The 17,452-nt window shown below is 44.5% G+C and overlaps 1 long non-coding RNA gene across 1 annotated transcript; it reads right to left on the bottom strand.

Annotated features, from left to right (window-relative positions):
* Positions 1–2,355: 2,355 nt before the first annotated feature.
* Positions 2,356–15,393, bottom strand: LOC135055541 (uncharacterized). Its single transcript, XR_010243772.1, has 3 exons — positions 15,311–15,393; positions 3,665–3,903; positions 2,356–3,244 (listed from the first exon to the last, which is right to left on the bottom strand). It is a non-coding gene; the product is annotated as an uncharacterized LOC135055541 (long non-coding RNA).
* Positions 15,394–17,452: the final 2,059 nt, after the last annotated feature.

Below are 17,452 nucleotides of genomic sequence, written 5' to 3'. Positions count from 1 at the left end.
GTCCATGATATGAGCATAAAATCCAAACAACGCATTTCGGTATACAAAACTTTCTCAAGAATGGATATCATGCTCCTTCCCTAATGGGTTTATATACCCTATTCAATTAGTCTCAAGTGTCTTGTAATTGCGGTGTTTCCAGCTGCTCCCCCTGATCTTGACGAAGACTGAGTTCTATATGATAAATGGGGAATTGAGTGCTCATTCCCAAGGTTTATTGTGGCTGCTTTAAATCTTCTAACTAATCCATATTTCATCTCCAGTTACCAAAGTCTCTGAAGATTAATAATACATTTCATGGTTCTCTGATCAAGCCAGCTTTCTACTCTAAAATATTTAGAGTCTGTTGACCTAGAAGGCCTTTTCCAGTTATGGTTTGGGGTCATCAGGAGTATGTAGTGGAGAAGATTCTGGATTCCAAGTTTGTATAGGGGCAGGTAAATTACTTGGTACACTGGAAGGGCTATGGTCCAAAAGAGAGAAGTTGATTCCAAAAAGATTTCTTCATGCACCCAACCTTAAGAAATTATTCTTCAGAGAGTTTCCGGATAAACCTGGTTCTAGGAGTTTCTTATCACCTCTTCAAGGGGGGTACAGTCACGAGCCGCTGAGTGCCTTCTTCCACCAATGAGTCCCGGTTGTTGCCTGGCAACCGGGACATCCCATCTTCCTGTCCCCGTCCGTCTCTAGGTAACCAGGGTAACACTTAGCTATGGCATCCCTGGTTGCCTAGCAATGCAGCCGCTCACTGTCAGTGAGCTTAGTACGTGCAGTGCTACAGTTGCACATAGTTTACTAATTATTAGGCACTCTCTGGCTGGCTTCATCATTGGTTGGTACATCTGTTAAAAGCTGCCCAAACCCAGCTCTCTGTGCCAGTTATAGCTTGTACCCTTTATGTTTAAGCTGCTGGTCCCTGTCTGTGAATCTTGCTGGTTCTGTGGATACTCTGCCGGATTCCCTTCCCATTTGTTCCTGACTCTATCCTAGTGTGTTTAAACCTTCACCTGCCTTCCCAGTGTTCCTGCTGTCTGAATACCATCTACTTAGTGTCTGCGTATCATCTTTACAGTGACTCATCTGCCCTGGCTGAGATTCCAACCCAGCTGCTGGAGGTTTAAATTAAAGGGGCCCCCTAAGTACCGGTGTACGTATCTAGCACTAAGGGAACAACAGGGGGTTGCTATTGGTGAAGACCCTCTCGAGGGCTCTAGAAGTCTCACACCAATAGTGCTGGAGTTCCTAACAGGTGTTTATGTAAATACTTCTGCATCGATTCAGTAGTCTCCCCAGTGTGTCTAGCTCCTCACCTACAGTATGTTGGAGAGATCTTTGCTGCAGTTAGGTATTAAAACAGGCTTTGCTGGCTATTTTGTTCTGCTCATTTTCCCTATTGCTATTTGATGTCTCCGCTTCACTAACAGCTGCTGCATGCTGCTTTTTGTACACTAAGGGGCCAATTTATCAAAAATTAAGTTTCATCTGTATATATCTGAGGATTGCAACAGATATCAGAGATTTTGATTGCAAAAGCAGCTCCATAGATTTCTATGGGGGCTGCTTCAATGTAGAATTCATCTTCAGATGGTGTTAACCATTGTAGCCGGTTGTGGATATTAGATCTACACTAAAAAGGTCTACAGTCAATAAGTCTACTACTAATGGTAGACATGCAATAGGTCGACTGGGTCAAAAGGTGACATAGAATAGATAGACAGTAGAAAAGGTCGACAGGGTCAAAAGGTCGACATGGTCTAAAGTCGATATGGAAATTGCCTACACAAAAAAGGTAGACACAATTTTTTGTTTGGTGGGGGCGGGTGTTCTGTCACTTTTCGGCCACAAACAAGCCCCATTAGTGTACCATGTCCCCTCGCATGGTGAGTGGCCTCGTTCCACTACTGTTACACTCAGAACAGGTTACTATAGCCCACGTTGATTTTACAATATGAAAAAGTTGAAATGTTTTTTGTTTTTTTTTAAACTTGTGTCGACCATATGTGTGTCAACCATTGTCATGTTGACTTTTTGACCCTGTTGACCTTTGGAACTCTACCTTTTACATGTAGCCCTTTTGACCCTGTCGACCTAATGCATGTCTACCATTAGTGGTCTACCTATTGACTGTAGACCTTTTTAGTGTAGATCTATAGACCGGATACCATTGTAGCCTATAGGCCAGGCATTCCCAACCACGGTCCTCAAGGCACACTAACAGTGCAGGTTTTAGTGATATCCAGGCTGCAGCACAGGTGACTTAATTAGTAGCTCAGTTATTTTGATTTAACCATCTGTGCTGAAGCCTGGATATCACTAAAACCTGCACTGTTGGTGTGCCTTGAGGACCGTGGTTGGGAATGCCTGCTATAGGCTATACTCCACAAGAGGTACTGAAAGAAGGATCCCTCCCTGAAACTCTCCTCTCAGTCATGTGTGGTCAGCAGAGCACGCATGCACAGTAACTCGTTCTACCTCAGAAACTGAAAGTTTTATGGGAGCCATTGTCTTTACATGTGTATTTTAATACATGCTGGCAGTACAGAGCTAGTTATTGCCACAATAAGAAATTATAATTATTGAGTCTAAAACATGATAATTAACAAATGGTCCCCAAAGTCTTGGATCAAGTAACCATCATTGTGTTTCTGCATTTCTTTTTTTTTCACTTTCCCTTTTTATTAAAAACTTTGATTGGGCCTTTTACTTGCTAATATTTGGCTTACACACATTTTGGTAGAAGTCTACACAAATTTTGCTCAAGCCCATCCCTCCGTTATGAAAGGTGATTGCATTAGCAATCACTTTACTTTGTGCTGTAGGACTTTGGGCAGCCTACTGCACATGCATGGTCATCAGTTGGGCGAATGATTGTCTATTACCAGAGAGGGATCTGGAGAATCCATCTCACTGTAAATTATGCGATATGTAGCCTATCGACCACAATGGCTGACACCACCTTGGCATTCTAATCTCACAATACTGCGATCGGAAACAGTGGAGCCACAGCAGATATTTGAGAATACAACCAGGTAATGTATTCCGCAAAATTTGCTTAATAAATATGCCCTATTGTACTTTGCTCACACTTTCACTAGGACTTTTACAAGCAGTTTGGCAGGCCCAATGAATTAATGTGGCCACCTTAAGCACCGTTTAGTTAGGGATGGGACTGCATCAGTGTTCTTCCTGGTGGCTGGCCATTCTCCGGGGATTTGCCACAATTTTATTACTGTAGGAATTAGCCCTGTAACAACAAAACAGTGACATTACTTGTAGTAACCAAATTCAGTTATTTTTATAATGAAGCTTATAAAGAGGATAAAAGCAGACAAGTCTCCCCAGATTGAAAAGGCTGGCCACTTCACACGTGTGCAAACTACACAAGTGAATGTTTTTCTCTTCAAGGAGAAGGGAATACAACTTCTCCAACTCTAGAATCTCCTTTCAAAAATTTTCCAAGAAAAGAAAATTGTGTTTCTATTTATGTTTTGTGGATTCATAACCAAGCGTATTCTCACCCTCAGCAAGGAGGGCATCCAATCCACACAGTTCCTCTTATTAGAAGTTGCTAAATGTGGAACCCCTGCATTCTCACATGCAAAATCTATGCACAGTGTGTGGCACCCCGGAAAATGGTGTGTGTGCCCCTTTAATGTTTACTTACAGGTCCGCAGCAGCAAAGGGTAAGTGCTGGCACAGCAAGAGTTAAGTGAGGACCCTGGTCCGATCACGTGGTCTGGATGCTGATGGTTGATTGGGCAAGGCAGCCTGGGAACAGAGGAACCTTGTGTGAAGAAGAAGGCGGAATTGGCTGGAGGTGCTGGATACATGCTGAGCGAGGCGCAGAGTGAGAGCTGAGAATGGGTATTAGCCGCAGGGTCACACTGGGTGGAGAGAACAGCACTGCAGAGTGGAAGCAGAGGGGTGCAATCAGGAAGACAAGTGCCAGGTGAGCAAGTGTAAAGACATCACAGCACACCGACAGGCCTAGTGAAAGGCGCGGAAGCTGCGGCCATCTTGTGACAGTGAGCAACTGTTGAAAACTGTTCCGGCAAGTGAGTACATTGAAACTGGTGACCTAAGCCAGAGGCAGACCTGACACCCAGCTAAAGTATCCATTGTCACCCGCTGTGCAGTATTAAAAGGGCGCGGACACCATAGCGCCATATTATCCACAAGCTCATTCCTGTCAAGAGGCCAGTAAAGACAACTATTCCCCCTGCGTTGACACTGTTGGGACTTTAAGGACCGAGTCATTTATGCAAGTGGAAGTAAATTCCTTTAACTAAGACTGAGTTTATCTAACCAAGAGACCCTCATTGTCAATTGAGTTATATTTGTCACTACCATCCCTTCTCTAGCTACACCCTCTTTGGATAGAACTGAGATACGCTGTCATTATTGCAACCCAGGATTCTATATACTGTACATCTGTGTGCCAATTCCCCCATTGAAACGCTGTGGCACTACAGAATTCTACAAGAGCTCCAACGTTATTTGCCTGTGAAGATCATTATACCTTGACTAGGGAAAGCTAGAAAGTTAGTAATTGTTAATGTTAAATGTGTTTTTCATCAGTCTCCTCATGACCACATAAAGACTGTGATTCTAATTATAATATCTGTGATTCAATTATTTGTCTTTTGCATCTTTGAATTTTTCATTGTGGTGTGAACTGTAGCCAGTTGTATTCTCTTTACTTTTTTTGGGTACCAAATTCTTCTTGTGATCTTTTATGCCAATTAACCCTACCATCATCCTTAATCCAGAATTAATTTCGGCTCAATAAAAGACATACTGTTTGAATTGCTCACTCATTCCTATTTCGTATTTATCTATCCTACCTCTCTGAACATGGAACTACAGGACAAGGTACTTGGAGAAACATGTCAGGGGAAAGGTGCATCCCATAGCCACCCAACACCTGTGATACCTCTCTCAACCACTTAGACATACTCGCCAACCCCTGGGTGTTACACTGGGGTGTGGTTCATCAAATCGACAGTGTCTAGGTCGACAATGTTTAGGTCGACCACTATAGGTCGACAGTCACTAGGTCGACATGGATGGAATGTCAACAGGGTTTCTAGGTTGACATGTGCTAGGTCGACAGGTCTAAAGGTCGACATGAGGATATTTTTTTTGTGTCGTTTTCGTCGTAGAGTGACCGGGATCCCAAATTAGTGCACCACGTCCCCTCGCATGGCTCGCTTCGCTCGCCATGCTTCGGGCATGGTGCCTTCGCTCCGCTACACACTTTACCGTTCCAATCGTAGTCCACGTGGATCGTTAAGTATGAAAAAATTCAAAAAAAGAAAAAAAATGTGAAAAACTCATTTCGACCTATAGTGACTGTCGACCTATAGTGGTCGACCTAAACATTGTCGACCTAGACACTGTCGATCTTCAGACCGGATCCCGTTACACTGTGCATAATATTAGGTGCATTAGAGCAAGATCAGGCCTACGTGGCATATTCAGTGCTTGAGGTGCATTTTTGGGTTTGGTAAATGACCTTTAAAATGTTTTAGGTTCTGAGATGGGAAAGGATTTAGTGGTCTATCAAGGAAAAAAATACAGTAAATCATCCAAAACTGTCTGTTTTTAGAAGGGTTATCTGGGCCTTTAATGCTGACAAAATCAGTCCCATTGCTTCCTGTGGGGACTGCGATATAGTCCCATTTATCAAGCTTGGCCATGTTAGCTAACACCATCTTTAGAACTTTGAAGGCCACGTAGCTACAGGGGCTCCTACTAGAGATGAGCGCCTGAAATTTTTCGGGTTTTGTGTTTTGGTTTTGGGTTCGGTTCCGCGGCCGTGTTTTGGGTTCGAACGCGTTTTGGCAAAACCTCACCGAATTTTTTTTGTCGGATTCGGGTGTGTTTTGGATTCGGGTGTTTTTTTCAAAAAACACTAAAAAACAGCTTAAATCATAGAATTTGGGGGTCATTTTGATCCCAAAGTATTATTAACCTCAAAAACCATAATTTACACTCATTTTCAGTCTATTCTGAATACCTCACACCTCACAATATTATTTTTAGTCCTAAAATTTGCACCGAGGTCGCTGTGTGAGTAAGATAAGCGACCCTAGTGGCCGACACAAACACCGGGCCCATCTAGGAGTGGCACTGCAGTGTCACGCAGGATGTCCCTTCCAAAAAACCCTCCCCAAACAGCACATGACGCAAAGAAAAAAAGAGGCGCAATGAGGTAGCTGTGTGAGTAAGATTAGCGACCCTAGTGGCCGACACAAACACCGGGCCCATCTAGGAGTGGCACTGCAGTGTCACGCAGGATGGCCCTTCCAAAAAACCCTCCCCAAACAGCACATGACGCAAAGAAAAAAAGAGGCGCAATGAGGTAGCTGTGTGAGTAAGATTAGCGACCCTAGTGGCCGACACAAACACCGGGCCCATCTAGGAGTGGCACTGCAGTGTCACGCAGGATGTCCCTTCCAAAAAACCCTCCCCAAACAGCACATGACGCAAAGAAAAAAAGAGGCGCAATGAGGTAGCTGTGTGAGTAAGATTAGCGACCCTAGTGGCCGACACAAACACCGGGCCCATCTAGGAGTGGCACTGCAGTGTCACGCAGGATGTCCCTTCCAAAAAACCCTCCCCAAACAGCACATGACGCAAAGAAAAAAAGAGGCGCAATGAGGTAGCTGACTGTGTGAGTAAGATTAGCGACCCTAGTGGCCGACACAAACACCGGGCCCATTTAGGAGTGGCACTGCAGTGTCACGCAGGATGTCCCTTCCAAAAAACCCTCCCCAATCAGCACATGATGCAAAGAAAAAGAAAAGAAAAAAGAGGTGCAAGATGGAATTGTCCTTATGTTGTATAAACAAAACAGGACATGCACACTTTAACCAACCCATCATTTCAGTGACAGGGTCTGCCACACGACTGTGACTGATATGACGGGTTGGTTTGGACCCCCCCCAAAAAAGAAGCAATTAATCTCTCCTTGCACAAACTGGCTCTACAGAGGCAAGATGTCCACCTCATCATCACCCTCCGATATATCACCGTGTACATCCCCCTCCTCACAGATTATCAATTCGTCCCCACTGGAATCCACCATCTCAGCTCCCTGTGTACTTTGTGGAGGCAATTGCTGCTGGTCAATGTCTCCGCGGAGGAATTGATTATAATTCATTTTAATGAACATCATCTTCTCCACATTTTCTGGATGTAACCTCGTACGCCGATTGCTGACAAGGTGAGCGGCGGCACTAAACACTCTTTCGGAGTACACACTTGTGGGAGGGCAACTTAGGTAGAATAAAGCCAGTTTGTGCAAGGGCCTCCAAATTGCCTCTTTTTCCTGCCAGTATAAGTACGGACTGTGTGACGTGCCTACTTGGATGCGGTCACTCATATAATCCTCCACCATTCTATCAATGTTGAGAGAATCATATGCAGTGACAGTAGACGACATGTCCGTAATCGTTGTCAGGTCCTTCAGTCCGGACCAGATGTCAGCATCAGCAGTCGCTCCAGACTGCCCTGCATCACCGCCAGCGGGTGGGCTCGGAATTCTGAGCCTTTTCCTCGCACCCCCAGTTGCGGGAGAATGTGAAGGAGGAGATGTTGACAGGTCGCGTTCCGCTTGACTTGACAATTTTCTCACCAGCAGGTCTTTCAACCCCAGCAGACTTGTGTCTGCCGGAAAGAGAGATCCAAGGTAGGCTTTAAATCTAGGATCGAGCACGGTGGCCAAAATGTAGTGCTCTGATTTCAACAGATTGACCACCCGTGAATCCTTGTTAAGCGAATTAAGGGCTCCATCCACAAGTCCCACATGCCTAGCGGAATCGCTCCGTGTTAGCTCCTCCTTCAATGTCTCCAGCTTCTTCTGCAAAAGCCTGATGAGGGGAATGACCTGACTCAGGCTGGCAGTGTCTGAACTGACTTCACGTGTGGCAAGTTCAAAGGGCATCAGAACCTTGCACAACGTTGAAATCATTCTCCACTGCGCTTGAGACAGGTGCATTCCACCTACTATATCGTGCTCAATTGTATAGGCTTGAATGGCCTTTTGCTGCTCCTCCAACCTCTGAAGCATATAGAGGGTTGAATTCCACCTCGTTACCACTTCTTGCTTCAGATGATGGCAGGGCAGGTTCAGTAGTTTTTGGTGGTGCTCCAGTCTTCTGTACGTGGTGCCTGTACGCCGAAAGTGTCCCGCAATTCTTCTGGCCACCGACAGCATCTCTTGCACGCCCCTGTCGTTTTTTAAAAAATTCTGCACCACCAAATTCAAGGTATGTGCAAAACATGGGACGTGCTGGAATTTGCCCATATTTAATGCACACACAATATTGCTGGCGTTGTCCGATGCCACAAATCCACAGGAGAGTCCAATTGGGGTAAGCCATTCCGCGATGATCTTCCTCAGTTGCCGTAAGAGGTTTTCAGCTGTGTGCGTATTCTGGAAAGCGGTGATACAAAGCGTAGCCTGCCTAGGAAAGAGTTGGCGTTTGCGAGATGCTGCTACTGGTGCCGCCGCTGCTGTTCTTGCGGCGGGAGTCCATACATCTACCCAGTGGGCTGTCACAGTCATATAGTCCTGACCCTGCCCTGCTCCACTTGTCCACATGTCCGTGGTTAAGTGGACATTGGGTACAACTGCATTTTTTAGGACACTGGTGAGTCTTTTTCTGACGTCCGTGTACATTCTCGGTATCGCCTGCCTAGAGAAGTGGAACCTAGATGGTATTTGGTAACGGGGGCACACTGCCTCAATAAATTGACTAGTTCCCTGTGAACTAACGGCGGATACCGGACGCACGTCTAACACCAACATAGTTGTCAAGGCCTCAGTTATCCGCTTTGCAGCAGGATGACTGCTGTGATATTTCATCTTCCTCGCAAAGGACTGTTGGACAGTCAATTGCTTACTGGAAGTAGTACAAGTGGGCTTACGACTTCCCCTCTGGGATGACCATCGACTCCCAGCAGCAACAACAGCAGCGCCAGCAGCAGTAGGCGTTACACGCAAGGATGCATCGGAGGAATCCCAGGCAGGAGAGGACTCGTCAGAATTGCCAGTGACATGGCCTGCAGGACTATTGGCATTCCTGGGGAAGGAGGAAATTGACACTGAGGGAGTTGGTGGGGTGGTTTGCGTGAGCTTGGTTACAAGAGGAAGGGATTTACTGGTCAGTGGACTGCTTCCGCTGTCGCCCAAAGTTTTTGAACTTGTCACTGACTTATTATGAATGCGCTGCAGGTGACGTATAAGGGAGGATGTTCCGAGGTGGTTAACGTCCTTACCCCTACTTATTACAGCTTGACAAAGGCAACACACGGCTTGACACCTGTTGTCCGCTTTTCTGTTGAAATACCTCCACACTGAAGAGCTGATTTTTTTGGTATTTTCACCAGGCATGTCAACGGCCATATTCCTCCCACGGACAACAGGTGTCTCCCCGGGTGCCTGACTTAAACAAACCACCTCACCTTCAGAATCCTCCTGGTCAATTTCCTCCCCAGCGCCAGCAACACCCATATCCTCCTCATCCTGGTGTACTTCAACATCTTCATCTTCAATCTGACTATCAGGAACTGGACTGCGGGTGCTCCTTCCAGCACTTGCAGGGGGCGTGCAAATGGAGGAAGGCGCATGCTCTTCACGTCCAGTGTTGGGAAGGTCAGGCATCGCAACCGACACAATTGGACTCTCCTTGTGGATTTGGGATTTCGAAGAACGCACAGTTCTTTGCGGTGCTTTTGCCAGCTTGAGTCTTTTCAGTTTTCTAGCGAGAGGCTGAGTGCTTCCATCCTCATGTGAAGCTGAACCACTAGCCATGAACATAGGCCAGGGCCTCAGCCGTTCCTTGCCACTCCGTGTGGTAAATGGCATATTGGCAAGTTTACGCTTCTCCTCCGACAATTTTATTTTAGGTTTTGGAGTCCTTTTTTTACTGATATTTGGTGTTTTGGATTTGACATGCTCTGTACTATGACATTGGGCATCGGCCTTGGCAGATGACGTTGCTGGCATTTCATCGTCTCGGCCATGACTAGTGGCAGCAGCTTCAGCACGAGGTGGAAGTGGATCTTGATCTTTCCCTAATTTTGGAACCTCAACATTTTTGTTCTCCATATTTTAATAGGCACAACTAAAAGGCACCTCAGGTAAACAATGGAGATGGATACTAGTATACAATTATGGACTGCCTGCCGAGTGCAGACACAGAGGTAGCCACAGCCGTGAACTACCGTACTGTACTGTGTCTGCTGCTAATATAGACTGGTTGATAAAGAGATGTCTATGTAACTATGTATGTATAAAGAAGAAAGAAAAAAAAACCACGGTTAGGTGGTATACAATTATGGACGGACTGCCTGCCGAGTGCAGACACAGAGGTAGCCACAGCCGTGAACTACCGTACTGTACTGTGTCTGCTGCTAATAATATAGACTGGTTGATAAAGAGATGTCGTAGTAGTATGTATGTATAAAGAAGAAAGAAAAAAAAACCACGGTTAGGTGGTATACAATTATGGACGGACTGCCTGCCGAGTGCAGACACAGAGGTAGCCACAGCCGTGAACTACCGTACTGTACTGTGTCTGCTGCTAATATAGACTGGTTGATAAAGAGATGTCTATGTAACTATGTATGTATAAAGAAGAAAGAAAAAAAAACCACGGTTAGGTGGTATACAATTATGGACGGACTGCCTGCCGAGTGCAGACACAGAGGTAGCCACAGCCGTGAACTACTGTACTGTACTGTGTCTGCTGCTAATATAGACTGGTTGATAAAGAGATGTCTATGTAACTATGTATGTATAAAGAAGAAAGAAAAAAAAACCACGGTTAGGTGGTATACAATTATGGACGGACTGCCTGCCGAGTGCAGACACAGAGGTAGCCACAGCCGTGAACTACCGTACTGTACTGTGTCTGCTGCTAATATAGACTGGTTGATAAAGAGATGTCTATGTAACTATGTATGTATAAAGAAGAAAGAAAAAAAAACCACGGTTAGGTGGTATACAATTATGGACGGACTGCCTGCCGAGTGCAGACACAGAGGTAGCCACAGCCGTGAACTACCGTACTGTACTGTGTCTGCTGCTAATATAGACTGGTTGATAAAGAGATGTCGTAGTAGTATGTATGTATAAAGAAGAAAAAAAAACCACGGTTAGGTGGTATACAATTATGGACGGACTGCCTGCCGAGTGCAGACACAGAGGTAGCCACAGCCGTGAACTACCGTACTGTGTCTGCTGCGACTGGATGATAAATGATATAAAAAATATATATATATCACTACTGCAGCCGGACAGGTATATATTATATATTATATAATGACGGACCTGCTGGACACTGTCTGTCAGCAGAATGAGTTTTATTTTTATAGAATAAAAAAAACAACAACACACAAGTGAAGTCACACGACGAGTGTTTAACTTTTTCAGGCAATCACAATATAAGTATACTACTAACTATACTGGTGGTCAGTGTGGTCAGGTCACTGGTCAGTCACACTGGCAGTGGCACTCCTGCAGCAAAAGTGTGCACTGTTTAATTTTAATATAATATTATGTACTCCTGGCTCCTGCTATAACCTATAACTGGCACTGCAGTGCTCCCCAGTCTCCCCCACAATTATAAGCTGTGTGAGCTGAGCAGTCAGACAGATATATAATATATATAGATGATGCAGCACACTGGGCTGAGCCTGAGCAGTGCACACAGATATGGTATGTGACTGAGTCACTGTGTGTATCGCTTTTTTCAGGCAGAGAACGGATATATTAAATAAACTGCACTGTCTGGTGGTCACTCACTATATAATATTATGTACTCCTGGCTCCTGCTATAACCTATAACTGGCACTGCAGTGCTCCCCAGTCTCCCCCACAATTATAAGCTGTGTGAGCTGAGCAGTCAGACAGATATATAATATATATAGATGATGCAGCACACTGGGCTGAGCCTGAGCAGTGCACACAGATATGGTATGTGACTGAGTCACTGTGTGTATCGCTTTTTTCAGGCAGAGAACGGATATATTAAATAAACTGCACTGTCTGGTGGTCACTCACTAGTAAACTCTCTGCACTCTCTACACTTCTACAGTACTCCTCCTAGTCCTAAGCTCCAGTAAATCTCTCTCTCTTATAATCTAAATGGAGAGGACGCCAGCCACGTCCTCTCCCTATCAATCTCAATGCACGTGTGAAAATGGCGGCGACGCGCGGCTCCTTATATAGAATCCGAGTCTCGCGATAGAATCCGAGCCTCGCGAGAATCCGACAGCGTCATGATGACGTTCGGGCGCGCTCGGGTTAACCGAGCAAGGCGGGAAGATCCGAGTCGCTCGGATCCGTGTAAAAAAAGCTGAAGTTCGGGCGGGTTCGGATTCAGAGAAACCGAACCCGCTCATCTCTAGCTCCTACCCCAATGTTTTTAGAGTGACTTGTTTGGGCCCCATAGCAATGGCATATTTTGTACCCCTACTACAATTGGGTCCAATTTGCCAGAAGCCAGCTATCTTCCAGTATATTTTTGGACTCCGGAAGAAAACCCAAACAAGTACAAGGAGGATATACAAACTCCAGAGATACGGTCCTGGTTGGAATTTAGTCCATGACCACAGCACTTTGAGGCAGCAATGCTAATCACTTTGCTGTCACATGAGATCCTGCAATTTATTTAAATTAAAAAAAAAAAAAAGCCAGGAATGCATGTTATGCAAACACAGGGCCTGATTTAAAGATATTCAGTAAAGATACAAAAGCTGTGTCTTTGTACACAGCGGCTGTGGTAAAGTATGCAAATATCGCAGGATCCTGCGCATGCGCAGATCATCAAATATCTGAGATTTTCATGAATATCGATTGACTATAAATCTCTGATTCAGCATCATAAGTTTCTTCCACTAGCCAGATCACATATTGAATATGGGTTACAATTTGGGGCACCTATTTACAAGAAAAATATAAAACAGCTTCGGTTCAGGAGCAGACAATGTTAGCTTTGGAGATGGAGGGGTTACAATGTAAAGAAAGTTTAGACAAATAGAACTTGTTTACTTTGGCTAATAATAAGGTGCCTTAGCGGTCGATTCTATTCGGCAACTTAAGAATAGCGCCGGGAATTAGCTCCCGACGCTATTCAATTCAGCTGCTAGTGACCCGCAATTGTCGGGAATTCTTCTCTCATCCCCGGGGGATGAGAGAAGAAACCCGACAAAAGTGCTGCCTCGCGGCCGGCGCGAGGCTGATTCTGTCGCGAATCAGCATCGCCGCGGGTAGTTAAGTCGGAGAATGCCCGTTCTCCCGACAAAACTACCTGTTAAGTCGGCGAGAACGGGACATCGCCGACTTAACTGGAGCTGAATTGAATAGCGTCGGGAGCTAATTCCCGGCGCTATTCTTAAGTTGCCGAATAGAATCGACCCCTTAGAGCCAGAGGTGACCTATAATTACTATGTATACATATGTCACGTCAGTGCAAAGATTTGTATAATGTACTGGAGATGCTGAAGGTATGCATAAATACATTTTTGTATAGGCAGTTAGAACATACAAAATGTGTATGAGAGGAAGTACAGGTATATACAGTAGTTATGTATGTGGAAGGTAGTACAGGTAGATATAAGCCCACACCAGTGTCGGACTGGGGCATGAAGGGCCCCCGGGGGAATGCAGTGGTAGGGGCCCATATTTAGATGCTTAGCTAACCATTGGCGAGTGCATAATATATAGTAAATCATGCTAGTACATGCATGATAATGTACCAGATTAATAATAGCAATGCACTGTAGGAATTACACTATATATAGGGCAGTACGTATGGTGTAGGGCAGTACGTATGGTTTAATGATTAGCATTACTGCCTCACAGAACTGAGGTCATGGGTTCGATTCCCACCATGGCTCTAACTGTGTGGAGTTTATATATTCTCCCCGTACTTGCGTGGGTTTCCTCCAGGTACTCTGGTTTCCTCCCACAATCCAAAAAATATACTGGTAGGTTAATTGGCTTCCAACAAAAATTAACCCTAGTGTGAATGTGTCTGAATGTACATGTGATAGGGAATATAGACTGTAAGCTCCACTGGGGCAGGGACTGATGTGAATGGCCAAATATTCTCTGTAAAGCGCTGCAAAATATGTGTGCGCTATATAAATAACTGGTAATAAATAAATAATAGTCCTGTGCAGTATAATGTAACATAAATATAATATATAATTCAAGTGTACAATTTGGAACCTGGATCCCTAAGGAACGTGTGGGCCCACAGGCAGCGGGGCCCACCAGTGGTTTTCCCTGTTCCCCTGTGGGCCAGTCCGACCCTGGCCCACACTAAGGTGTACAGTTATATATGTGTGGATGACATAATAATGTGATACATTTCAGTTTCTTACTAAACAATGGATACCCAGAATGCCACACATTCATCATCACTAGTCCTGGCTATATATAACTAATTCTATTTATGTTAACGGTCCAACCATATCATTTCTAAACTATAGATTGTATCATGTAGTCTAAATGATGGATATTCTCAGAAGAATGCATGCCTGGCAAGCAAATAGTGTTAATAATGATGTTTTCAAACCCTTATGTCCATTCTGCATTTATATTTTCCCCAACAGGAGTCTTCAAATAAAGAGCAGACCAAAAAACTCATTTGGCCTCATTTGGGATTAAATCCAGCTAGAAGATGTCCCTTTTTATTTTTACTGTACCAAAACCATGTTGAGCAGCAAGGGGACAAATGCGCAGAAAGATTTAGAGTTTGGAGTGGGATGCATTCTAGCTACAGGTATGTATCGCAAATGTACACCTAAAGCTGACATTGGGTGCTACATACAAAAACAAGCAGTAATTGGCCTGCATTCATAACTATTTAAAGAAATTCATTTGCACCATTCTGGTTTTGTCCAGGTAAAAATATGCATCCTTTACCTGGTATTTCGCTCCTATATAAGTAAGGCCCACTATTGAAAATCAGAACCCAACAGTTAATTGTGCCTACTGTAATGCTGGTGTGTTACTGGTGTGTTACAGCCCGAGGAGGGAAAACACAGCTAAATGGCTGTAAAGTTTCCGGGGTGAAGAAGTGACCAGAGTAACCAAGATCTTGCCCAGATAAGTGCACACCTATAGCAAATACCACATAGCTCTAGACATGTTAATTAACTACGCAGATAATTTAAAAATTAGCTGAGTGATACTGCTAATGTCAACATTAGCCCATACATTGACATTACCTGTAACATACATTGGGAATTACCAGCCTATGATATTATTAGCTAAATATGACAGTGTCACCTCTTTACGTCCTCTGTCCTCTTTTCCTCTCGCTTCACTCAGTGTCCCTGTCTTCCTTCTCCACCTCTCACTGCTTCATGAGGGGATTGCATTAATGTTCTCGCCTCCCCTCAATTTTAGGGACCTCTGCCAACTTTTGGTTAACACTTTCATTGCCAACCTAGTGTCAGATCCCTGCGTCTGGCTAGTAGCTGACTCTTTGGTAGTGAAGGGGTTACCTGGACGGCCTCTCACGTCCCATAACATCCAGAGCAACTATTAAAATTTTATGCGGAGTGTAAATGGGCCGGGTCTGCTTCTGCTACACAGCCAGCAAGCAGTGATTTATTACTCGCAAATACCACAGAACTAATTAGTATAGTAATTAATTAATACAAATTTGCATATTTGCATGTGCAATTAGTGCAGCGGAGTGATTACTCCGAAAATGAGAAGTTTGGGGCTGTCAGATGTTGTGAAGCGGACTGGAAAAGTGTGTGCAAATGGAGCTGAGCACAGCTTTCCAAGCCCCCCCTTTCTTTCCCTGGAGGGTGGAAAGGAGGAAGGAGGGGTGACCCTGATAAGGGTGGAGTTAGTTATATACCCAAGCACACCTGGTTTGAGTATCCCATCTTATTGCAATGTAATTTTGTGATTCTTATCTGTTTAAATGTGTAAGTAAGTAAGGGTATAGGGGGGAATGCATTACTTGGATGAAATGATATGAAGTTACTGGAAACAATAACAACTGCAGAAATAGTGGGTGTATCACATTGTCTACAAAGTCAGGCCACCTACAGAATACATCACTACAGTCTGTAAGAGTATGATAGCTAGCTTAGGGCAATGGAGATCTCCAGGCAGGCATGTTTGCTATAGTCCTCAGGTAAATACAGCAAACACAACCCATATGGGTTTCTGCACAAGGTGAAAATGGCATCATGGTGGTACAGTAATTAGCACTGCCAGCGCGCTATGCATGTAGTTTGTATGTTCACCAGGTGTGACTTTACTCGGGTGCTCTGTGTTCCTCTCACAGTCTGGAGACATACTAGTAAGAGGGTCCTTACTAAATGTGTTCCTCCTGGTGTGTACAGTATATGCAGTATGGCAGAGAAAAAGGATTGGAAGCTTCAGTGGGAATAGGACTGATGTGAATGAATGATGGTCTCTATACAGCGCTGCAGAATATGATGGTGCTGCCGTGTAAATAAAAGGTAATAGTAATAGATGAAGAAGTGACACTGTTGTTTTAGGTCTGTGTTCGGGTTGCACTGTGGTCCCACTGGAAGGTGATTTATGTTGGTTCCATTGCAAGTTAAAAATGTTACTTGTTCTCTTTATTTGAAATAGTTTAATAATCAATAGGGCTCTGTTATTAACAAGCTCTTCATCCCAGTAAACTGTTGGATAAAGCAGGTTGTTGTCTACAGTGAGTCCCTTTGTGTATAACCACAGCCCTGTCTGTAAACACTCTGACATATCTTTTTCCATTTCTCCTCTACAATCTGCCTTGTGTTACTTTTACCATCTCTCTATATATTATATCTGATCATTTCTCCACATCACCCTTCCCCTGTGTCTCCCTTCTCTTGCCCGAACTCTGTTTCTCACCATCCGTCTCTGTCTCCCTCCCAGCCTCTCTCTCTATCTCTCTCCCCATCTCTTGCCAGCGCTAAAGTCTCTCTGCATTTATCATGGCCTCTATGTGGCACGGCTCCAAGTTTTGCGGAGTGAGGCCCTTATTGTTATGCATCTTGCTCCCCTTTTGAAACTAAGCTATGTGTAATGAGAAGAAGCAAGCTGCTTCCCAATCAGGGACTTGCATTAATGGCAAATACTCTTTAACCCTTCCCGCTCCACACTGTGCCCCAGCTCCTTTCTTTCTCACCTGAAAAAAACAGTGCGTGGCAGCAAACCAGACCTGCTTGGATTCTCTGTCTGGCCCTTCCTAATTAACAGCCTATCTTTTGATGAAACCTTACCTCTGTCCCTCATGCTCAGTTAAATTATCATGATTGATAGAAATCCTGCCATGCCAACATTCAAACATACAGTATACACTGTGTACAGTACATTGCCTCATATACAAAAATACATATAAATAAACAAGCTAACCCATACCCGGGCACAGTAAATGGAATGTGAACCCCCTAGTGACAT

The sequence above is a fragment of the Pseudophryne corroboree genome, chromosome 3, assembly GCF_028390025.1.
Source record: "Pseudophryne corroboree isolate aPseCor3 chromosome 3, aPseCor3.hap2, whole genome shotgun sequence".
NCBI lineage: Eukaryota > Metazoa > Chordata > Amphibia > Anura > Myobatrachidae > Pseudophryne > Pseudophryne corroboree.
The sequence above is the reverse complement of the archived record's forward strand: the minus strand, read 5'-3'. Positions and strand labels throughout refer to the sequence as shown.